This window comes from Erinaceus europaeus, chromosome 4 (assembly GCF_950295315.1).
Source record: "Erinaceus europaeus chromosome 4, mEriEur2.1, whole genome shotgun sequence".
Classification (NCBI taxonomy): Eukaryota; Metazoa; Chordata; class Mammalia; order Eulipotyphla; family Erinaceidae; genus Erinaceus; species Erinaceus europaeus.
Genome location: NC_080165.1, coordinates 66,210,702 through 66,236,510, shown reverse-complemented (window position 1 = coordinate 66,236,510; position 25,809 = coordinate 66,210,702). Strand labels below are relative to the sequence as shown.

At 43.2% G+C, this 25,809-nt stretch overlaps 1 protein-coding gene across 1 annotated transcript in view; it reads left to right on the top strand.

Moving 5' to 3' along the window:
* Nucleotides 1-25,809, top strand: part of CCND3 (cyclin D3) — a 169,544-nt gene that overhangs the window by 89,906 nt on the left and 53,829 nt on the right. The window lies entirely within an intron of this gene.

The following is a 25,809-nucleotide window of genomic DNA, read 5'->3' as shown; positions in this document are numbered from 1 at the left end:
CTCTGACTTCCCTTCCTCTCTGGATGTCTTTTTGTCTTATACAACAATGACATCAATAACAAGGGAAAATAAAAAACAAAACCTCCAGGAGCAGTGGATTCGTGGTGCAGGCACAGAGCCCCAGCAATAACCCTGGAGGCAAGAAGAAGAAGAAGGAGAAGGAGAAGGAGGAGAAGGAGAAGGAGAAGGAGAAGGAGAAGGAGAAGGAGAAGAAGAAGAAGAAGAAGAAGAAGAAGAGGAAGAAGAAGAAGAAGAAGAAGAAAATGGCTGAGTGGTGGCACACCCAACTGAGCATACATTACAGTGTGCAAGGACCTGGGTTCCAGCCCCCAGTCCCCACCTGCAAGGGAGAAGCTTCATGAGTGGTGAAGCAGGGCTGCAGGTCTCTTTCTCCCTGTTTCCCCCTCCCCTCTCAATTTCTCTCTGACCTATCAAATAAAAGCAAATAATAATAATAAATAAATAAAATAAAATACAAAAAAGGAAAAATTAAAAAATAAAAAGAACAATTAAAAGGGGACAGAATGGTGAAATAGTTCACTTGGACAATATGCTATTTTGCCATGTACATGACCCAGGTTCAGCTTTGTGCTGTGGTCTCTTTCAGTTTCTCTCTCTGCCTCTCTGTCAGTATCTAAAAAAAAAAAAGATTTACAGAGCCCTCAGAACCCTCCTCTCCCACTAACACCACAGGACAGTCCTTGGTGTCAAGCTGGATTCATGTGCTGCTCCTGATTTTCTACTCACACTTTGGCTCTAAATTATATGGAGAAATTTTCTTTGATTTTTGATTTTTGGTGTTTGGTTTGGTTTTACCAGAGCACTGCTTAGCTCTGGCTTATGGTGGTGCAGGGAATTGAACCTCAGGCATGAGAGTTTCTTTGCATAACATTATACTATCTAACCCTGCCCAGCTGTATGGAGAAAATGGTCTGCTGAATACAGCCTACCCCAGTCCAGTCCCTGCCCCCTAACCTGTTCTGCCCCATCTGCCTTTTCGACCCCAGATCACTCACACTGTTCTCCACCACCCACATCGTCACTTCGTTACCATTTACTACTCCACCTTAGTTTTCCTGTATCTTATCCGAGGGTCAGATTCTGCATGTCAGTGCCAACTAGTACTCCTTGAGAGTACTATTGAAGACGGTGCAAAGGTTGTTGCTTCATGCAAAAGTGCATTAGGATGGGGCCCTCCTGGAAAACACACTCCACCCTCTGAGTCCTGATCTGTGGAGGGAGAGATGGAGAAGCATGCATGCCTGGAAACTGGAAGAGGTTTAAGCCATCAGACCCCCTACAAGAAGACAGTCTCTCTGGGCATCCATCTTGTTAGCTGGGGGGGATAGATGAACATACTGGTGGGGCCTGGCAGGGTGAGCAAGACGGACATTTTATCAGTTAACTTCTAGACACAGAGCTAAGCGAGAAAGGATTGAGGACGACGAGATCTATAAAAGGGCAAGACTTGGGGGTCGGGCGGTGGCGCAGTGGGTTAAGCGCATGTGGCGCAAAGCGCAGGGACTGGCGTAAGAATCCCGGTTCGAGCCCCCGGCTCCCCACCTGCAGGGGAGTCGCTTCACAGGCAGTGAAGCAAGTCTGCAGGTGTCTTTCTCTCCCCTTCTCTGTCTTCCCCTCCTCTCTCCATTTCTCTCTGTCCTATCCAACAACGAATTGCATCAACAAGGGCAATAATAATAATAATAACCACAACGAAGCTACAACAAGGGCAACAAAAGGGGGGGGGAAATGGCCTCCAGGAGCGGTGGATTCATGGTGCAGGCACCGAGCCCAGCAATAACCCTGGAGGAGGAAAAAATAATAATAATAAATAAATAAATAAATAAAAATGTACATGTTACCATAGGCAAGGACCCTGGTTTCAGCTGCCAGCCATCACAGGAGCTGTTGCAGGAGAGAAGCTTTACATGTGGTGGAGCAATGTTGTGGTGTCTCTCCTCTTCCTGTCTCTCGCTCTCTCTCTCTCCCTGTCTGTCTCTTTCCCTCTAGCTAGAGGAATGAAATAAATAGCTTTTGGGAGAGATAGAGCCATACAAGATATGAGGTCTAGTAATAACCCTGATAGCAAAAAGAAAGACAGAAGGAGAAAGACTTACTCTTGTCTCCATGGAATAAGGGGAATGAAAGGACACGTCTAATAAGCACACACAATAAACTATGTTATGTGCTATAACAGACATCCTAGTGTAGGCATGGGTATATACACACTCAAATAAGTGGTTTGGAAAGATTCCATGAGGATGTTGATGGTGATCTTTGAACTGATTCCTGAAGGGATAGTTATTTATTTATTGCCACTAGGGTTATCACTCAGATTTGGTGCCTACACAACAAATCCACTGCTTCTGGTGACCTTTTTTTTTCCTATTTTTTTAAAATCTTTATTTATTGGAGAGAGATAATCAGAAATTGAGAGAGGGAGATAGAGAGGAAGAGAGACAGAGAGACACCTGCAGCCTTGCTTCACCACTTGCAAAGCTTTCCCCCTGTAGTTGGGGACCAGAGGCTTGAACCCTGGTCCTTGCACATTGTAACATGTGTACTAGGCAGAAATTGAGAGGGAAGGGGGAGATAGAAAGGGAGAGAAAAGAAGCACTGCTTCACTGTTCACTGCTCATAAAGCTCCCCTACCTCCTGAAGTTAAGGACTGGGGACTTGAACCCATGTCCTTGTGCATGGTAAGTAACATTTGTACTTAACCAGGTGTACCACTTCGTGGTCCCCTGAAAAGGACTTTTTTTTAAAGAATATACTTATTCATGAGAAAGATAGGAGAGAAAGAAAGAACCAGACATCACTCTGGTACATGTGCTGCTGGGGATTGAACTCAGGACCTCATGGTTGAGACTCCAGTGCTTTATCCACTGCACCACCTCCCGGACCACTGAAGAGGATTTTTAAATAGATATACTGAATTTGGACTAGGGCAGTAGCACAGCTATTGCACATCAGACTTTCATGCTTGAGACCTAGAGATGCCCAGGTTCAGTCCCTGGCAACCCCATAAGCTAGAGCTGAACAGTGCTTTGGTCATTTCCTCTCTCTCTCTCTCTCTCTCTCTCATTAAAATAAGATAAATATTTGCTATAATTCTGTAAATTTAAATCAACTACAATAAATTATAATAGAATATATACTGAATTTCCCACTAATATTGAAATGTCCACAAATACTAGAAACCACTCATAGTTTTATGATTCAAGCCCATCTCTGTTATATTTATGTATTTATTTGCTTGTTTATTTTTTATCAAGACAGAGAAGGTAGAGAGAGAGTGAAAGAGATCAAAGCACCAAAGCTTCTTTGAATACAGGAGGGACTGGGCTCTAATCTGGGTCATGCATATGTCAAAGTGATTCTGTCCAAGAGACCTGTTTCACTGGCCCAGCCTCTGTTATATTATATTTAGATATGGGAGTTATGGGCCTTTTTGGATTGACTTCTTTCATTGGATATATCCATCTAAGGGTCTTCTATGTCTCTTCATGACTTGAGAGCACTGTTTTTTGAAGTACTGAGTATAGTAATTGATTGCATGTGTAAGAGTTTATTGATTTGCCTTACCTGTTGACGGATGTCTTGGATGCTCCCAGTTTTTGGCAATTATGAATAAAATTGTAGTGATCATTCATGTGCACATTTTTATATGGAAGAGATTTTTCAGTTTGCGTCAATACCAAGGGCCACAATTGTCTGGGTCTCAGGGTAAGAACATGTTTATTTTAGTGAGTCCAAATTGCCTTCTGTGGAGCTCTTCTAGTCTGCATTTCTAACAGCAGTGAATGAGTGTTCAGGCTGCCTCAGGTCCTCATCAGCCTTGGGTGTTGTCAGTGTTCTAGACAGTGATCATTCTAATGCATCTGTGGTTGTGTGAAATCATAGGGGGAAAAAAAAAACATAAAGAAGCCTTTCTCCCCATCTTTAACTGTTCACATATGTTTGTCATAGCCAGTAAGTTTATTGCTGTGAAGTAACTTCTGATAGTAGAGAAGAGGTTCTGTAATTGCTTTTTGTTTTGTTTCTGTCAGATAAATTCCTGGCTGTGTAGGTAGCAGTTTTCTGGAGGAGGTTTGCTTGTCTTACCCTTACACTGGGAAAATATCCATTTATCTTTTTGTGTGTGCTGTATTAGTAGCTTTGTCATTTAAAAAAAATATTTATTTATTCCCTGTCATTTTTTTTAACATCATATTATCCTTTACTCTTTAGCAGAAAGTAAGTATGTATAAAATTTGAAGGAACCGAACTAACAATATGTTCTGTGTATATTATTTTAATGAAGAAAATAAAATGATTTTTGGCATTGGAACAGTATTAAAAAAAAAAAAAAACACAAAGTAGTCTCTGCGCCTGGCTTCTGTAACAGAGATCCTCAAACCATTGTCATTGCCTGAGGGATAAGAGCCCTAGAGCCATCTTCTTTCCAGTCTACTTACTAGTCTTTGACTCCTGGTCCTAATGTAGATCTTCAAAATCCCTTGGAATTTCCTGATTGATAAAGACTCTGGGTGGGCTTCTGGCTAAGTAAGAGCTGTCACCAGAGAGACCAAGGCATGAGTAGAAGCTTGGAATTTTTAGCTCATTCCCCCCAATGGAGAGGGGAGAGGGGATGGGAACAAAGTTAATGATTTAGTATGCTTATGTGGGGAAGCCCCCATAAAAAGCCCCAACAGTTTATCAAGGTGTGGAGCTATAGTCATAAATATTATAAAACAAAGGCCAGTCACAGTAGGGGAAATAGCTTAACTGGTAGAGTACTGGACTTGAGTGTCTGAAGTTCCCAGTTCAATCCCTGGTGCCACCCACATGTATTAGAGTAGTGTTCTGGCTTCTCTGTCTGTCCTGTGTGACTCTCTCTCTCAGATGTAACTAATAAAGTAAGTTTTAAAACAGAAGCAAGCAAACTGTTTCTAAGACTTTGTGAGAACTATGGTGGTTATCTCCGGGAGGTGGGAGGGTAACGTAGGGACACAGAATTTGGTGGTGGGTGTAGTGTGGAACTATAAACCCTAATCTTATAAACCACTATTAACCACAGATAAAAAGTCGAAAAATAAAATAAATGTAAAACAATGATAACCTAAGAGATAACTCAATGGTCAATTTGGACATGTTTACTTATTTATGATAGAATCAGAGATAAAAAGTGAGAGGTGAAGAGGAGATAGGGAGAGAGAAAGACAGACACCTGTAGCACTGCTTCACTGCTTATGAAGCGTCCCCCTCCAAGTGGGGACTAGGGGTTTGAACCCAGGCCCTTGTGCATGATAATGTGCATTCAACCATGTGTGCCACTGCCCAGCCCAATTTGTGCATTTTTAAATACCACACTGTGGAATGAACCCAGGGGCTTACATATGTAATGTTGCTGAACTGCCTCCCAATCCAATTTTTTAAATCTTTATTTTAAAAATATTTATTTTGAAGAGAGACAGAAATTGAGAGGGGGAGGGGAGATGAGAGAGAGCGAGAGCGCGAGAGTGAGAGAGAGAGAGAGAGATCTGCAGTACTATTTTACCACTTGTGAAACTTCCCCCCTGCAAATGGGGACTGGGGTCTTCAACCCAGTTCCTTATGCACTGTAATGTATGTGCTCTGCCAGGTGCTCCACCAACCAGGCTCCCATTCCAAATTTTAATTTTTACTATTATTATTATTATTATTATTTTTTGCCTCCAGGGTTATTGCTGGGGCTCAGTGCCTGAACTATGAATCCTCTGCTCCTTGAGGCCATTTTTCCCATTTTGTTGCCCTTGTTGCCCTTGTTGTAGTAGTTATTGTTGTTATAGCTGTTATTGTTGTTGGATAGGACAGAAGAGAAATCAAGAGAGGAAGGGGAGACAGAGAGGGGGAGAGAAAGAGAAACACCTGCAGACTTGCTTCACCACTTGTGAAGCGACCCCCTTGCAGGTGGGGAGCTGGTGGCTCAACCGGCATCCTTATGCCAGCGTTTTGTGTGAGGCGAACGTGATAACCACTACACTACAGAAACAACTTATACCAGCATTTTGTGCCATGTGTGCTTAAACCACTGCACTACCACCCAACACCCGTCAACTTTTTATTCTTTTTTTTTGCAAGTTGTGATAGCATTTTTATTATAAAAACAGTAAAAGTATATAAAGTAATTCTCTACATGCAATACCAGCACTTCTCACTCTTCAAATCTAATTTAATTTTTTCTGTTAGTTAATTTTAACTAAATATATGTAGAATCTGAAAAATAAGTATTTGATAATTGAAATTGTAAATTTGCTATCTACTTTTCTGTCCTGGATTTATTTGCATTTCTTTCTTTCTTTTTTAATTTAAGAAAGAAGACATTAACAAAACCGTAGGATAGGAGGGGTACAACTCCACACAATTCCAGCCATCCGGTCTCCATATCCCACCCCCTCCCCTGATAGCTTTCCCATTCTCTATCCCTCTGGGAGCATGGACCCAGGGTTGTTGTGGGTTGCAGAAGGTGGAAGGTCTAGCTTCTGTAATTGCTTCCCCGCTGAACATGGGTGTTGACTGGTCGATCCATACTCCCAGTCTGCCTCTCTCTTTCCTTAGTAGGGTGGGGCTCTGGGGAAGCAGAGCTCAGGACACATTGGTGGGGTCGTCAGTCCAGGGAAGTCTGGTCGGCATCATGCTGGCATCCGGAACCTGGTGGCTGAAAAGAGAGTTTACATACAAAGCCATTTGATTGTTCAACAAATAAATTGTTGAACTGTCATGAACCTAAAGGCTGGAATAGTGCAGCCCACCCACTCACCCCCACCCCCAACTTTTTATTCTTAATTTATTTGAAAGAGAGGGAGAGAAAAGCAGAAAGAGAGGATAAGCAGGACAGACTGCTCCACCATCTATAGAACTTTCTTGATGCCAGCTAGTGCTCCCATGTGGTACTGGGACTCAAACCCAGGGCCTCATGCATAGTAAAGTGCTCTAGTAGGTGACCTATCTCCCAGCCCAGTATTATATTAATTTGTAAAAGTCCCAACAGTCAATTTAAAAGTATGAGGTCCTGGGAGTCGGGCGGCAGCACAGTGGGTTAAACGCATGTAGTGCAAAGCGCAAGGACCGGACTAAGGCTCCCGGTTCAAGCCCCCAGCTCCCCACCTACAGGGGAGTTGCTTCACAGGCAGTGAAGCAGGTCTGCAGGTGTCTCTCTGTCTCTCTTCCTCTCTATCTCCCCCTTCTCTCTCAATTTCTCTCTGTCTCTATCCAAAAACAAACAAACAAAAAACATGCAAGAAGAAAACTTAAAAAAAGGGGTCGGGCGGTGGCGCAGCGGGTTAAGCGCATGTGGCGCAAAGCGCAGGGACCGGCGTAAGGATCCCGGTTCGAGCCCCCGGCTCCCCACCTGCAGGGGAGTCGCTTCACAGGCGGTGAAGCAGGTCTGCAGGTGTCTATCTTTCTCTCCCCTTCTGTGTCTTCCCCTCCTCTCTCCATTTCTCTCTGTCCTATCCAACAACGAATTGCGTCAACAAGGGCAATAATAATAACCACAAGGAAGCTACAACAAGGGCAACAAAAGGGGAAAAAAAAATGGCCTCCAGGAGCGGTGGATTCATGGTGCAGGTACCGAGCCCAGCAATAACCCTGGGGGGGGGGGGGAATATATATATTAAAAAAAAAAATTAAAAAAAAAACTTAAAAAAAAAAAGTATGAGGTCCTGCAGCTGGGAAGTGGCACAGTAGATAAAGCATTGGACTCTCAAGCATGAGGACCTCACTTTGAGCCCCAGCATTGCATGTGCCAGAGTGATGCTATGGTTGTCTCTTTCCCTTCCTTTCTCTTTCACTAATAAATAAATAGTTTTTTTTAAAATATGAGGTCTTAAATTCAATCCCCAGGATTACTACTATCATAGTGATTACTACTATCATAGTTCATGCTCTTTCTCTCTCAATTCTCTTTTCCTTTCGGTTTTTTCTTTTTCTATTAGTGATTCAATAGTGGTTTACAAAATTACAGGATAACAGGTGTACAACTACACACTGTCCCCACCAACAGTTTTGAATCCCCAGTCCCTCCAATTTAAGCCATAGCAGTTTCTCTACCCCCCCCCCGTCATTAATAAACTAAATTAAAAAATAACCTTAGTGGTAAGAGGCAGGCTTCCAGATGAAGGAGTATATCCATATATTAGGAAGGTGACACACCCAACTTCTCCCAGATTGTTCATCTGTATCCTTTTGCCATATCCTTTAGTAAACTGGTAAACAAAAGTTAAAGATTTCCTGAGTTCTGTGAGCAGTTCCATAAAAATAATTGAATCCAAGGAGGGGACAAGATCCTGGGAACCTCTGCTGGGTAAACTGGATGAGGTTGTAGGTAGCCTAGAGACCCACTACTTGTGGTTGCCATCTGAAATGGGCATCCTGGCAGGACTGAGCCCTAAACCTGTGGGATCTCTGGGTAAATAGTATCAGAATGGAAATAAATTGTAAGATGGTGTTAAAGAACTGCTTGGTATTTTGGCCGAGGAAGCCCACCATCTGGTATCAGAAATGCCCTGAGCTGGTTGTAGTGTGAAAGTAAAGGAGAAAGACATACAGGAAGAGAACTCTGGGGTTTTCCTTACCAGGTGATATTGGTATCTCATTTTCATTTTAATTTGTAATTCCCTAATGACTTAATGTTGAGCTTTTTTTTTTTCCTTCTTTCTTTCTGATCTAGGGCTTTGCACATATGCACTCCAGACCTCTTTTTTCATTTTGAGAGCCTCTCCCTCTCCCTCTCCCTCTCCCTCTCCCTCTCCCTCTCCCTCTCCCTCTCCTTCTCCCTCTCCCTTTCCCTCTCTCTCTCCCTCTCACAACAGTATTGAACCTATTGAACCTATGAATCTACTATTGAACCTATGAATCTACTGCTCCTGGCAGCCATTTTCCCTCTCTTTTTTTTCCCTTTCTTTTTCTATTTTATTTGATAGGACAGAGAGAAATTAAGAAGGGAAGGGAGAGCGAGGGAGAGAGATAGACACCTGCAGAAATACTTCACTGTGAAGCTTCCCCTCTGCAGGTGGGGAACATGGACTTGAACCCTTTATCTTTGTGCATGGTAATGTGTGTGCTCAACCAGGTACCAAGCCTCCCAAACCCCATTTTTTAATTTTTTATTGACAGTGATGGATTCTTTTTTTTTTCCTCCAGGGTTATTGCTGGGCACGGTGCCTGCACCATGAATCCACTGCTCCTGGAGGCCCTTTTCCCCCTTTTTTGTTGCCCTTGTTGTTGTAGCCTCGTTGTGGTTGTTATTATTGCCGTTGTTGATGTTGTTCATTGTTGGATAGGACAGAGAGAAATGGAGAGAGGAAGGGAAGATAGAGAGGGGGAGAGAAAGAGAGACACCTGCAGACCTGCTTCATCGCCTGTGAAGTGACTCCCCTGCAGGTGGGGAGCCGGGGGCTCGAACCAGGATCCTTACACTGGTCCCTGCCCTTTGCGCCACATGCGCTTAACCCACCGCACCACCGCCCGACCCCCCAGTGGTGGATTCTTAATGTGTATTTGATTTTATTTCTCCCAGGAGTATGGCGGTAGTGCAGCAGGTTAAACGCACATGGTGATTTTATTTCTCCCAAGTCAACTTTTTCATTCCTTCTGTTCTCTTAGTGTACACACACACACACACACACACACACACAGAGAGAGAGAGAGAGAGAAGAGAGAGATATCTTAGCACCAGAGCTCCTCAATGCTGTGGCACTCCCTGCTCAAGCCCAGGTCACATACATAGCATCTTCTCGACCTGGTGATGTTTTGTATACTTAGGCGCCATCTGTGCATCCTATTTGGTCAAGTATTTATTGAGTGCTTTTGAACGTTTTAAAATTAGATTAACACCTTTAAAAACAAAATCAGGGGAGTCAGGCGGTAGCGCAGCGGGTTAAGCGAACGTGGCGCAAAGTGCAAGGACTGGCGTAAGGATCCCGGTTCCAGCCCCCGGCTCCCCACCTACCGGGGAGTCGTTTCACAGGCGGTGAAGCCGGTCTACAGGTGTCTATCTTTCTCTCCCCCTCTGTCTTCCCCTCCTGTCTTTATTTGTCCTATCCAACAATGACGACAACAATAATAACTACAACAATGAAACAAGGGCAACAAAACGGAATAAATAAATAAATATTTAAAAAAACAAAAACAAGATCTTGCACCAAAGTAAAAGACTCTGGGGTAGATGGGGGGGGGAAGAGTACAGGTCCTGGAAAAGGATGACAGAGGACCTAGTGGGGGTTGTAGTGTTATGTGGAAAACTGAGAAATGTTATGCATGTACATACTATTATATTCGCTGTCAAATGTAAAACATTAATCCCCCAGTAAAGAAAAAAATGTGAAAAAATTAGATTAACTTCCTTTAATGTTGCTTTGACCAGAGGACCACCAGCCCTGTACTATTGTGGACTGTTGATAGTGCTAGGGACCAAACTTAGGACCTCTGGCAAATTTGTGCAAATCTTGTGTGTTTCTGCTATACCCCCTTGGTTATTTATGAGAAAGATAGGAGGAGAGAGAAAGAACCAGACATCACTCTGGCACCACATGTACTGTGGGGGATTGAACTTGGGACCTCATGCTTGAGAGTCCAAAGCTTTATTTATCACTGTGCTCCCTCCCAGACCACCCTATTTTTTTTCATTTTAAAAAGAAATATTTATTTATTTCACAAGGTAAGGAAGGGGAGGTACCCATGTGAGCGCATAACAATCTGGTTTATGCAGACTAAACTCAGGATCTCATGTTTGCAAATCTAGAATTCTACCTGCTATATCACCTCCCAGGGCACCTTTTTAAAAGAAGTTGTTTTTATTTTTTAAATTTTTTTCCCTTTTGTTACCCTTATTTATCGTCATTGTTTTTGTTATTGTTGTCAATGGTTTGCTGTGAATTTTTCCAAATACTTTCTGTGTCTCGTTTGAATATTTTAAAAGACTTTGATATTTATTGATAAATTGCTTTCCAAAAGACCTGTAATAAGACACAAACATTAAAAAATTATATTTATTTATTTTCCCATTTTTGCCCTTGTTTTTCATTGTTGTTGTTATTATTATTATTATTATTGATGTCATCATTGTTAGATAGGACAGAGAGAAATGGAGAGAGGAGAGGAAGACAGAGAGGGGGAAAGAAACACACCTGCAGACCTGCTTCACCACCTGTGAAGCAACTCCTCTGCAGGTGGGGAGCCGGGGGCTTGATCTGGGATCCTTATGCTGGTCCTTGGACTTTGTGCCATGTGCCCTTAACCCGTTGCACTACCGCCCAACTCCCACCACAAACGTTTTTAAGAGGAATGAAGGTTGAGATTTTTCTCAAAATATACAAATATAGCATAGCATTGTAGAAAATAAAGAACACTATAAATGAAATATTTTAAATCTTCCAGGGGGCCGAGTGGTGGCTCACCCAGTGAAGTGCACACATTGCTTTGAGCAAGGACCCAGGCACAAACCCCAGGTCAAGAAAGGGAAAAGAAGTGGCTCCTGAGAACAATAGAATTGTGCAGGCACCAAGCCCCAGCAGTAATCCTGGTGTAAAAATAAGAAAAGAATATCTTCAAGGGCCCGGGGAGACAGTTTAATGGTTATGCAAAAAATGTCTGAGGCACCAAAGGTCCTTGATTCAAACTCCAGCACCAACATAAGACAGGGCTGAGCAGTGCTATGGAAAAGAAGGAGGGACCTGTTGGTGGGGAACCTGATCAGTGCATATGCTACACTGTGCAAGGACTGGGGTTTGAGCCGCCGCCCCCCCCCCCCCCCCCACCTACAGTGGGAAAGCTTTGTGAGTGCTGCAGTGTTGGTATGCATGAGACCCCTTCTGTTTCATTTGGTTTAAATCCCCCCTGCTTAACACTATTCTATTTACATAACCACTTCATTCTATTTACATAACCGCTGTTAACAAGCACCACCCTCCCTCCAGGGCATTGGTTCAATCCCCACTGTTTCATGATATGTTTTTGCTCCACCCCCTCTCCTTGTCACATCCTGATCCTCTCCTTGTCACACTCTGATTTTCACCAGTCACTTTTCTCTCCACCCTCTCTATGTCACATCCTGTTTCCACCCTACTTGGCAAGTATATATAAAGACAGCATTGTGAGTTTTACAGTACTTGAGTTTAGCTTAGCTCATTTTAGATTGTGCTGCGTCCTGCATGAATAAAGAGATATTGCCTACAGCTCAACCATGAGTCCCTGGTCGTCTGTTACCCACCCGTGAAGCCAGCCCGGCGAAAACAACATAGCCCGTCGAAAACAACACTGCAGGTCTCTCTCTCTCTCTCTTTCTCTCTCTCCACCCTTCTCCCTTTTTAAGGTTTGTTTTTTATTTTTTAATTTATTTTTATTACCTTTATTTATTTATTTATTTGATAGAGACAGCCTAGAATTGAGAGGGAAGGGGGTGATAGGGAGGGACAGAGAGAGACCTACAGCCCGCTTCACCACTAGTAAAGCTTTCCCCCTGCAGGTGGGGACTGGGGGATCGAACCTGGGTCTTTGCACATTGTAACATGTACACTCAACCAGTTGCATCACCACCCAGCCCCTCTCTCCCTCTCTGTCACCCCCTTCCCTCTTGATGTCTGGCTATCTATATCCAATAAATAAAGATAATTTTAAAAAGAGAGAAAGAAAAGAGGGGGAAAGAGAAACAGAGAGAAAGGAAGGAAAGATTATCTTTAACCCTGCTTTAAGAGACTGTTATGGCACACATGGTTCCTGGCTCAACATACACGTTACCATGTGTGGAGACCTGGGTTCAACTTTCTTGCCCATCTGGCGGGGGGGGGGGGGGGGGAGCTTCACTAGTGGTGTCTCCCTTCCTCTCTGTGTCTCTTTCTCCCTCTCTCTCTGCCTCCCTTTCTCTGTCTCTCACCCTCTATTAAAAAAAAAAAAGGTGCTGCTGGGAATAGTGGAATCCTTTAGGCACTGAGCCCCAGAAATAACCCTAGTGGAAAAAATTAAATTAGGGTGGGGATAGATAGCATAATGGTTATGCAAAGAGACTTTCATGCCTGAAGCTCCAAAGTCCCAGGTTCAGTCCCCCACACCACCATAAACCAGAGCTGAGCAGTACTCTGGTAAAAAAAATAAATTAATTAAATTAAAATTAAGAAATGAAAGTTTTGTATGAGAGCTAGGGAGAAACACAAGGGTAGCACTCAGGACTTGCATGTGAGAAATCCCAGATTCGACCTCAGAGCTGAGTGATACTCTGACCAAAAAATAATAATGGAAATTCTGCTTGATCTTGGGACAGTTATCCAAGTATATAGGAATGTTCACTCCCTGATTTCCTTACACTAGACTCCTAGAAGAGCATGTGAGTATTTTTTTTTTTGCCTCCAGGCTTATTGCTGGGGCTCAGTGCCTGCACCATGAATCCACTGCTCCTGGAGGCCATCTTTTCCCCCCTTTTGTTGCCCTTGTTGTAGCCTTGTTGTGGTTATTACTGTTGTCATTGATGTCATTAGTTGTTGGATAGGACAGAGAGAAATGGAGAGAGGAGGGGAAGACAGAGAGGAGGAGAGAAAGACAGACACCTGTAGGCGTGCTTCACCGCCTGTGAAGCGACTCCCCTGCAGGTGGGGAGCCGGGGCTCGAACCAGAATCCCTACGCCAGTCCTTGCGCTTTGTGCTACCTGTGCTTAACCCGCTGTGCTGTCACCCGACCCCCGTGAGTATTTTGTTAATGTATGGTACTTATTACCCATTTGTCTTCTAGAAACATTTTTGATTTTGTGCAGTAGAGAGTGTGTTTTACACTGTAGATAGTCTCTTTTTTTTAATTTAGTGATTTAACATTGATTTACAAAATTATGAGATAACAGGGGTAGAATTCCACCCCTTTCCCACCAGCAGAGTTCTGTGTCCCCATTCCTTCCACAGGAAACTGCAGTAGTTCTCCCAAGGTCACAGATATGAGTTCACTGTTGGGATATATATATACTGAATGGGGTATATATATATCCCCATTTTTTTCCCCTATGGTCCTGCTTTCTCTTTCTTTTTAAGTGACACCTACACCTATTACTACTTCTAAGTGTCCTTCCTTTTTCTCCATGTCCTGATGGGATTGGGTTCAGAACTCTCTGGTCATCTTTCCCTAACATTTCTTCTTCTGTAGGAGTATGGACCAAAATTCCTTATGGGTTGCAGAAGGTAGGAATTCTGGCTTCTGTAATTGCTTCGCCACTGGACATGGGTGTTGGCAGGTCGATCCATACCCCTTGCCTGTTTTTGTCTTTCTCTCATGCTCTGGAGAGGTGAAATCCTGGGACACATTGGTGAGGTCATCTCCTCAGGGAGTTCAGGATGGAATCATAACATCTGCAACTTGATGGCTGAAAAGAAGTATGGTAGAAAGCAGGACAAGAAGTTTAATAAACAAAAAAGGAACCAAAAAGTAGGAATAGAGCAGGTGAGGCTAGGAATCTTAAGGTAGAAAGAAGTAAGAAAGTCAGGGGAGTCAGGCGGTAGCACAGTGGGTTAAGCAGGTCTGCAGGTGTCTGTCTTTCTCTCCCCCTCTCTGTCTTCCCCTCCTCTCTCCGTTTCTCTTCGTGCTATCCAACAACGACAACATCAATAACAATGATAATAACTACAATAATAAAACAACAAGGGCAACAAAAGGGAATAAATAAATCATATTTTTTTAAAAAGAAGTGAGGAAGTCTATTTTAGGTATGTTCCTAAGGGCCCATGACTTTAATAATTTTTGCTTAAGCTTGATAACTACCATGAAGATGGACTAAAATCATTGTCTGGGAAGAAGATGGTGTCAGAGTTGACAATAGGATGTAGATAATATCATAACATGGAGGGAGTGTAAGAGGGAGAAAGGGCCGAAAGCTAGGGGATATCCAACACATGGCCATCATTCATGATCGCCTACTGAGAAGTCACCAGTTTGATGGCTGGTGGCTCCTTCCATTATGTTTGGACCTTCAACTTTGTGAACATTCATGTATTCATTCAGCAGATATTTATTGAGCACTGTCTCCATACTCTGAATTGTTCTGGGCACTGAAAATACTAAAGGGATAAGGCAAAGATAAAAATTCTACCCTTGGAGAGTTTCTATTCTGGTGGGGAAGTCAGACCATGGGCTTATAAACAGTCCATGGAAGACAGCTTTGACACTGTGGTGTCTTTCCCTTTATCTGTTTCTTACTCTCTCTTTTCTGTCATCACTAAGGTTTCACCACTCCAAGCCAACTTTAAAAAAAATATTTATTTATTTATCTTGGATAAAGAGAGAAATTGAGAGGGAAGAGGGGGAATAAGGAGAGAAGGAAGGGGGAGGAAGGAAGAAGGGAAGGAGAGAGGAAGGGAAAGAGAGATAGAGACCTGCAGCATTTCTTTACCATTCTTGAAGCTTCCCCAATGCAGGTAGGGTCTAGGGGGCTTGAACCTGGGTCTTTTAGCACAATAATGCATGGGCTTTACCAGCTGTGTTACCTCCCAGCTCCTCCAGGCCAATGTTTTACAATAGAGGGAGAGAGGGAAAGACATCACAGCACTAACGCTTTCCCTAGTGCAGTGGGGGGCCAGGCCAGGCTTGAGCCTAGGTCATGTACATGACGAAACAAGTGCTCTACCCATGTGAACTATTTTGCTGGCCCTGTCTATGTCTTTCTATTAAAACAAAAAGAAAAAAGAAAAAGTCAACCTGAAATGGTGAAGCTCCAGTGATGGTCCCGAAAAAACAATATGTACTGGAGTGAGGGATTTGAACCCTGGTATGGCGTCACATGTGTGTGGAGTGTGACTTACCCACTGAGCTACCTCCCAGATCACAGTAGTTTAATTTTTCTTAAAACTGGATTGATGAGACGGCATAATAGTTATGCAAGCTCACTTTCATGCATATGTCTCTCCCTCTTTCCCACCCCCTCTCTGTTTACCACCCCCTCTCTGTTTACTCAGAGCTTCATGCCTGAAGCTCTGAGCTCCTAGGTTCAATCCCCAGCACCACCATAATCCAAAGGTGAGCAGTGCTCTGTTCTCTCTCTTCCCTCTCTCCCTCTCCTTTTCCTCCCTCTGTCTCTGTATTTCTCTTATTAAAATAAGAAAAAGTATATATAATTTTTCATAAGGCTGCATTTATATACAATATGTCGTAAATCCTAATAGTCAAGAGTTTTGGGGGACCAGACAGTGGCACAACCAGTTAAATGCACAAAGACGCAGGTTCAGGCCCCTAGTACCCAAGTACGTGGGGGGAAGCTTGACTAGCTTGCTGCATGGACCACTGAGGGACTGGTATCTGGGGTCATGTTGTGATTTCAAACTGAATTTCATCAGACCATGTGCTAGGTGCTTCAAATAGCTAAACTCCTTTCAAGTGCTACCTCTTACTCTAAACCTTAAGAGTTTGCCACTCAGATATTCTTTATTTTTTGAAATGTGTTACAGACTATAGGTTTTTTCCCTAATAACCTTATTTGGCAACCACCTTGCTTATGGGTGTCCAAAATTTTGGGGGAAATTTCATTGGTCTTTGAAATGTAAATTTCTGGGAACTAAGGTTATGGGGAAAGTGAATAATTTGGGTAGGCTGAGGTAGGCGCTTCTGATACTCTCTTGCTCCCTTGATATTTTCTAATTTCAGGGCTGGCACTAGACCCCCTGATCCCAGTGAGTCATTGTGCAAATGTGAGCTCTGAGATGGGGATATGTGTAATGATGAAATGAATCTCATACTTCTGCCATCACATCTGTTGTATCTTCATTGAATATCCTCTTTTGGCAAGTGAGTGAGACTATTTCAGGGATAAACAGCAGCCTCATGTACCCTGCCACTCTAGTTAGCAAGTTTGTACCCAGGATTCCTGGTGGGGAGCCTGTGCTCCATGCCCTGGTGCCAGGGGTTGTTACTGAGGTCAGCGAAAAGGGCTCCACCCCAGCAGCCATGTGGTCTGACATCTGTCATGTAAGAAGAGAAAGTCCTGGGGGCCGGGAGGTAGCGTACCAAGTTAAGGGCACATAGTGCAAAACGCTAAGACTGATGCAATGAAAAAAAAAAAAAAAAAAGACTGACACAAGGATCCTTGTGCGAGCCCCTGGCTCCCCACTTGCAGGGAGGTCGTTTCACAAGTGGTGAAGCAGGTCTGCAGGTGTCTATGTTTCTCTCCCCCTCTTTGTCTTCCCCTCCTCTCTCCATTTCATCATCGTCATCATCATCATCATCTTTTATTTTAAATAGAGCAAGGAAGGGGAACCAGACAGAGATGTATAAGCTTGTGGAAATCAGGGGAAGTGCAGAGAGCTGCAGAGTCACCTTCAAGTGGCAATACAGTGTCTTCCAGATCATCTACTCCTGATTATAATCCAGTCAGAAAGCAAATATATTTATATAGAAAGACTCACTAGTGGGTGGAGGGTAGATAGCATAATGGTTATGCAAACAGACTCTCATCCCTGAGGCTCCAAAGTCCCAGGTTCAATCCCCCACACCACCACAAGCCAGAGCTGAACAGTGCTCTGGTATTAAGAAAAAAAAAAAAAAAAAGATTCCTTAGGGGCAGGGGAGATAGAATAATTCTTATGCAAAAAGATTCTTGTGCCTGAGAATCCAAGGCTCCAGGTTCAATCCCCTGCACTACCATAAGCCAAAGCTGAGCAGTACTCTGGGGAAACAAAAGAGAGAGAAGAAAGATTCATTAGCCCTAGATACTTAAAAAGTGATGGGGTGAAGAGGAAAGGAGGGTGCCAGGGAGGTGGGTCACAGAGAACACTCAAGACTCACATATGTGAGCTCCTCTGTTTGATCTCTGATACCATATAGGTCAGAATGGTGGCAAGAGGTTGGGCTCAGGAAACATAATGGGTATATAAAAGACTCATGCCTGAGGATTCTTTTTTTTTTTTCCTAAGGTACCTAGAAAATGAATTTCTAAGTCAATGAAATGATTAATAGCTTGGAAAAAAAATGACTGAAAACAAAAACAACAACCTAAAACAAACAAACAAAAAAACCTTGTTTTTACGTGGACTAGAGTTGGTATATTGAGCCAAAATAAAAGACTCTGGGGTGGGAGGAGGATCCAGGTGGTAAAACATTATGCCAGAGGAGGACCTAGTAGGAATTGAATCATCGTTTGGCAATCTGAGAAATGTTACACATGTACAAACCACTGCATTTTATTGATGCCTGTAAACCATTATGCCTGAGGATTCTAAGGTCCCCAGGTTCAATTCCCAGCACCACCATAAGCCAGAGCTAAGCAGTGCTCTGGCTGGAAAAAAAAGGGGAGTTCGCGGGGGGTGAGGGTGGGGGGGTGTAGATGGCATAATGGTTATGCAAAGAGATTCTTATGCCTGAGGCTCCGAAGTCCCAGGTTCAATCCCCCACACCACCATAAGCCAGAGCTGAGCAGTGCTCTGGTGTTTATCTGCATCTCTCTCAAAAATAAAATAAATAAAATATTTTTTTAAAAAGGGGGGAGTTGGGCAGTAGCACATCGGGTTAAGTGCAGGTGGCGCAAAGCGCAAGGACCTGCATAAGGATCCCGATTTGAGCCCCTGGCTCCCCACCTGCAGGGGATTCACTTCATAAGCAGTGAAGCAGGTCTGCAGGTGTCTCTCTTTCTCTCCCCCTCTCTGTCTTCCTCTCCTCTCTCCATATCTCTCTCTCTGCCCTATCCAACAACGACAACATCAATAACTACAAGAATAAAACAAGGGCAACAAAAGGGAATAAATAAATTTTTTAAAAAATAATAAAAAATGAAAGCAGACGGGAAGATAGCATAATAGTTATGCAGAAAAGGTTTTCATACATGAGGCACCAAAGGTTCCAGGTTTAATCCCCAGCACCACCAGAGGCCAGAATTTAACAGTGCTTTTAGAGAATATAGTAAATAAAATTGTTGCAGCCCAGGAAATGTCACAGTGGTTAAAACATTGGACCTAAGAACTTGAGTTTTCAAGTTCTATCCCTAGCATTGCATGTACCTAAGTGTGATCTCTCTCTCTCCCCCTTCCTTTCTTAGTAATAAATAAATCTTTTTAAAATTTATTTTACATATGTAAGTGATGACCATTGAATTAGGAGGCGATCATGTGTATATAAACTGAAAAGTATAACATATGCCAGATGAATTACCTAATCCTATTGGAAGCCAAGAACTGTGGGGAATTGACTGTTAGGCTCCAGAGAAGTAGCAGATTGACCAACCCCCTTTACCCCCCACCAAGACCCCTCTCAGAGTTGAATTGATAATAGTGCCAGGGATTACCCAAAGGCAGAACTAAATGGGAACTGAACCATGCTGTGGTTCACCAGGTGGCTGCCTCTCTGTGACTCTAGCTATGTTGGGCTGTTGTTGAGTTGTGACGAGGGCACTTGGGACCCTCATCATTACCCCTCTGCTGGCACCCGGTCTGTTTCCAGTTAAGGGCAATGCACACCATCACGTGGTTCACCACTGTACACAGAGCTCAGACTGTTTTTCCACTGGGCTGAAGTGAGCCCCAGCATGCTCTGTCCACCTCCCCCCACCCCCAAACTGTTCCTGTCCTGGGGATAGGGTTAACACCTAGTTAACTAGTTCCTACTGATAACATACCCCTACCCAGGAGCCTGTCTGGGCTGGATTCCTAATGATGCTGCAAATCTGGGATGATGCAAGTGTTCTTTTCAAGGAGGTGGACTTGTTCTGAGTGACTTGTATATACACTGTATTTACAAGTCACTTGTAATACACTTGAAGAGCCAACATAATAGCTCACTTGGGTAGTGTGCTTCTTTCCCATGTGTACTTCCCAGGTTCAAGCATGGCCCCCACTGCACTGAAGGAAGCTTTGGCACTGTGGCCTCTCTCTTTCTCTCCCTCCCTTCTTCTCCCTCCCCCCATCTATATATATAAATGGAAATCATTTGGGGGAGTGATAGGTGGGGTGGATGAATTATGTGCCATAAGAGTCTGTTCTAAGGGTTTTTACATAGAAGGAAGGAGATCCTACTAGTAGATCTTACTGACATATGAGGAAACTGAAGAACAGAGGGCTTAGTTAATATGTCCTATTAGAAAGTGGTGAAAGCAGGGTGCAAGCCAAGTAGGAAGTTTGACTGTGGAGTCAGAACTCTTTTTATTTATTGTTGTTGTTTTTCTGTTGTATACTTAACAGAGAGAGAGAGATCTGTCAAGGTCACATAGCTGGTGTGAAGCACATCTGGGACTCAAAGGTAGGTCAGCCCAACTCTGGTGCTCTCACTGCTGACCTCTATTCTTCTCCACTCAACATTGCTTTTAATATCAACCATCCTTTAAAAAAACATTTCATCATCTTTCAGTGTTCTGTCTTTATAGGTATTTTTACTGTTTTATTTATTTTAATGACAGAGAGATATAGAAATAGAGAACAGAGCACTGCTCAGCTCTGGCTTATGGTGGTGGTGCAGGGGGTTGAACATGGGACCTCAGAACCTTAGGCATGAAAGTCTTTTGCATAACCATTATGCCGTATCCCCTGCCCTGTATACATATTTTTTTAATGCAAGAGAGAGAGAGAGTCCAGAACACCACTCTGTCTTATGCAGTACCATGAATCAAACCCAGGGCCTCATGCATGCAAGGAATGCATTTTCCTGCTGACCTGCCTCGCTGGTCCTGCAACACAGCTTTCTAAACAATCATATAGTATGATATTCTACTATATTATTCTATGTATAAGGTTATACTTGTTTTTTAATTAACCCTCTCTTAAACATTTTAGGTTGTTTGCACTTTTCCCCTATTATAAATAAATGCCAATATATTTTTTTTCTAATAAGAGAGAGAAAATGGTAGGAATGTTGTCTGGTTTATCAGTTTGTTTGTTTGTATTAAGGGCTTTAGAGCAGATGGGCTGAGCTCTCAGAAGCCAGTAGAACTGGAGGCTTTGAGCTGCCTGCTTGAGTGGAGAATGAAATTGTGATTAGGAAGAATGCCAGTGTGGAGAGAAGAAGGAAGGAACAGACTCTATGCTTTAGCCCAGGCATTTGGCGTTGCATACTGAGATCAACAACTAAGATTACATTTCTGAAATATCTTTGATTCTCACTCTGGGTATTTTGGTGTTTTCTAGCATTTTCCAGTCTGCCATGTCATTGACATTGCCTTGACACACGTGGGTAGGGCTGGGCAGAGGGTGAGACCATTTACCCCCCAGATCAGCCATGTGCAGCCATCTGGAGTCACCACCTGTCCACCCCAAGTCTCTCTTCCCTTCTAGCCTTCTCTAGCCCAGTCTTCTGTTGAAACTGCTCAGTTTGGATTCCATGTATCATGTTAAAAATGTAGAAGGAGAGGGCTGGAGAGCTAGCTCACTTGGTAGGGTACCTACCTTGATATATGAGTAGAGTATGGCCCAAGTTCCAGCTCCTGCACCACATAGAAGGTGTTATGGCACTGGGGGAGCTCTATTGCTATAGTGTCTCTCCCTCTCTCTTTATTTCTGTATTAGAATGAAAAAGTTGACCCAGGAGCAGTGAAATCACATATGTCTTCAGCTCTACACACACACACACACACACACACACACACGCCTTTATGTAACTACCATTTTCTTAGTTTATTTATATAGTAAGCCAGTCAGTGGTCTTTATGCCTACGTATGTATGTATATATGTATGTGTACATGTTCATATATGTCTGTATATACATACCATGGCATGAAATTTATAATTCACAGGGCATGGGTACCCACAGCTCAGACTCCTTCACATTGACTTCATGTAGTGTGCTTTCTGTGTGGAACAGGCTGGCTGGTACTTCAGTTAAACCCAAGTGCCTTCTCTTTAGCTTCCTTTTTTTAAAAAAAATTATTAGAGCACTGCTCAGCTCTGGCTGATGGTGTTGCTGGGATTGAACCTAGGACCTTTTTTGCCTTAGGCATAAAAATCTTTTAGCACAGCCATTATGTTATCTCCCCCAGCCCACTTTCCTTTTTTGTAAATGATCATTTTCTTTCACACATTTCAGGAAGCTCTCTTGGCTGTTAGCATGCCTATTATGCTCCATATGAACATTAATTCTCTTGGCAAAAGTCTTCCCCTTGTTTGTTTACAAAAATTCCAACCCTATGCCAGGTCACACTAGTTTTTCCAGGTTTTCCATGGTAACATTTGTAGGGTGTTCCTTTTTTTTTTTAGCAGTGGCCATTTCCTTGATGTCAACAATGCTACCTTTCTTGTAGATCTGCATGTATGTGGACAAAAGAACAACTTTGTGTTGTGTTTTATCTTATTTTTTGGATAGAAACAGAGTGGGGGTGGGACTAGATAGCATAATGGTTATGCAAAGAGACTGCCTAAAGCTCCAAAGTCTCAGGTTCAATCCCCCACACCACCATAAGCCAGAGTAGAACAGTACTCTGGTAAAAAAAAAATAAAAATAAAGGGGCTAGGTAGTAGCGCAGCCAGTTAAGCATACATGGCACAAAGCGCAAGGACCTGTATAAGGATCCCAGTTCGAGCCCCTGGCTCCCCACCTGCAGGGGAGTCGCTTCACAAGCAGTGAAGCAGGTCTGCAGGTGTCTGTCTGTCTTTCCTTCCTCCTCTCCGTCTTCCCCTCCTCTCTCGATTTCTCTCTGTCCTATCCAACAACAATAGCATCAATGGTAACAATAACAATAATGACAACAACAAAATGGGAAAAATGGCCTCCAGGAGCAGTGGATTCATAGTGCAGGTACCAGGCCCCAGCAATAACCCTGGAGGAAAAAAATAAAATAAAATAAAACAAAAATCAAAAGAGACAGAGTAGGCAGAAAAGCAGAGAGAGAGAGAGAGAGAGTATGAACAAGACCACAGCATCAAAATTTCCTTTAATGTAGAGGGGGCCAGACTTGTGCACATGTCAAAGCAGCAAACTATCCAGATGAGCTATTTCGCTGGTCCTCTCCATGTCTCCTCTTTGTGTTTTAGTTGTTTTACTGATTTACTAGAACATGAAGGTTTGGACCCAGTGGGAAACCATCATTGTATAGAGCAGGAAAAGGAAGAGAGAAGTTGAGAACTTGCCTGAGACCATATATCCAGGATAGGTAGAGCTGGGATTCAGAGCCAGGGTTCTATAAACCCCTTGGCTACCTCAGTGTTAACCACCATATCTAGTTTACAACCTTTGTGACACATTATAAACAGAACACCCTCTAGATGTGAGAGGGGAAATCTTTAGAAAGTTGTTAAGAGGGCCAGAAAGGTAGCTTAGTCTATTGGAGCACATAGCTCACAGGCTTGAGACCATAGAGGTTGCAGGTTTAATTCTCAGCAGCACCACCTTATACTACAGTTGAGTTGTGCTCTGACTTTTTTTTTAATTAATTTATTTGAGACAGAGAAATTGAGAACAGAGGGGAGATGGAGAGGGAAAAAGACAGAGAGACATCTGCAGCCCTAATTCACGACTCGTGACGCTTTCCCCCTGTAGGTAGGGACCAGGGGCTTAAACCTGGGTCCTCGGGCACTGTAATGTGTACATTACATAGGTGTGCCACTGCCTGGCCCCCAAAATAAATATTCTTTTTAAAAAAATCAACAAGAATGTGTTAAACTCCCTGAATGTGTCTACAGTGATGAGTTTACTTAGAAAATATTACAAAGGATCCTTGTATCTCTTTCAAGCCTTACTTTTATTGTTTTATTATATTGTTATGGTGGCACAGTGGATGGGACCCAGGACATCATTCATGTGAAGCACACTCTATCATAAGTTGTATACCTGGTCTCCTATCTCAGTTTTAAATTGTGGCAAATAAGGTCCAGGGAGGCCAACCAGTTTACCTAAGGTTGATATGATAGCCCACCTAGATTAGAGTCAGAGTCTTCTGATGATCACCATGTCAAGACTTCCCCTCCTCCTCCTCCTTTAAAATATTTATTGGGGGCCAGGTGGTAGCACAGTGGGTTAAGCATACATGGAGCAAAGCTCAAGGACCGGTGCGTAAGGATCCGGTTTGAGTCCCACCTGGCTCCCCACCTGGGGGTTCACTTCACAGGCAGTGAAGCAGGTCTGCAGGTGTCTATCTTTCTCTCCTCCTCTTCTGTCTTCCCCTCCTCTCTCGATTTCTTTCTGTCCTATCAAACAACAATGACAGCAATAATAATAATAATGGCACCAACAGTAAACAACAAGAGCAACAAAAGGGAAAAATATTTATTTATTTATGAGAAAGAGAGAGGGGGAAAGAGAAACCAAACATCACTCTAGCATATGTGATACCTGGAATTGAATTTAGGACCTCACACCTGAAAGCCCAACACCTTATCCACTGCATTACCTCCCAAATCATACCATGTAACTTCTTTTTTTTTTCTCTTGAATTTTTAATTTAATTTAATTTATTTATAAAATAGAAAATAGGAGGTCAGGTGGTAGTGCAGTGGGTTAAGTGCACATGGCATAAAGTGCAAGGACTGGCTTAGAGGTCCTGGTTAGAGCCCTCAGCTCCCCACCTGCAGGGGGTTGCTTCACTAGTGGTGAAGCAGGTCTGTGGGTGTCTTTCTCTCTCCCTTTCTGTCTTCCCCTCCTCTCTCAGTTTCCCTCTGTCCTATCCAACAACAATCACAGCAGTGACAACAATAAGAATCACAACAATGATAAACAACAAGGGCAACAAAAGGGAAAAAATAACCTCCAGGAGCAGTGGATTCCTGGTGCTGGCACCAAGCCCCAGCAATAACCCTGGAAGCTAAATAAATAATACTGACAAAACCATAGGATAAGAGGGGTAAAATTCCACACATTTCCCACCACCAGAGTTCTGTATGCCATCCCCTCCACTGGAAGCTTTCCTATTCTTTATCTCTCTCTCTGGGTGTATGGACCCAGGATCATTATGGGGTGCAGAAGGTGGAAGGTCTACGGCTTCTATAAGTGCTGTTCCACTGTACATGGGTGTTGGCTGGTCGATGCATACTCCCAGCCTGTTTCTGTCCTTCCCTAGTGGGGCAGGGCTCTGGAGTGGTGGGGTTCATGGGTGAGCTCATCTGCTCAGGGAAGCCAGGTTGGCATCATAGTAGCATCTGCAACTTGGTGACTCTGAGACCCACTTTTACTACAGGGAAATATGCAGGAGAGCTAATTGGCGAGAAGGCAGCATGACCGTGATTCAAAGCCTATACACTCTGATATTAGGACAGAATGGGATGTATAACCAGGCAAGGCTCTCACCCTCTCTTAGCTTCTATTTCTTCTTTGTCTGCAAAATGACGTCTGCATATACTTATCCTGTAATATACTTGCCTCTAATGAGAATTGAAGGAGAGAATGCTTGTAAAAAAACTAGCACGTTTGTGGAAGGAAGAGAAAAAAATCTTAAGGTTGTTTGAGTGATGGGAAAGAAGAAAACACAGAACTGGTAACCAAATTCATAATTTCAACATAAGGCCAAGTATTTCTCCATTTCATCTGATTCACTCATTCTTATAGGCACTATTTGAGGGGGTGTTCATTTCCCTTTCACCACGTGGAGGCTGTGGGTTGTGCTGGTGGTGAGGAAGCTCTCTGTGACCAGGCTTCTGAGAAGATTAAGGAATGGGTTGCTTTCTACTTCCTGTCTTGAAAGGGGTGGGAGATAGAGAGGAAGGAGCATTATTCACATAAACTTGAAATTCATATTCTTTCTAAAGGCCATCTCCACTGTGTGACCTCAGATGAACTTCTCATTGTCTCAGTTGTCTCTTTACCACAGGTCATTGACATGGCCACATGATAGCCACTTTACATGTAACATTTTATTTAACCGTGTCACAGAAAGATAGATGTTGCTGGCATAGTGGTTAGGCAATGAATCATTCAT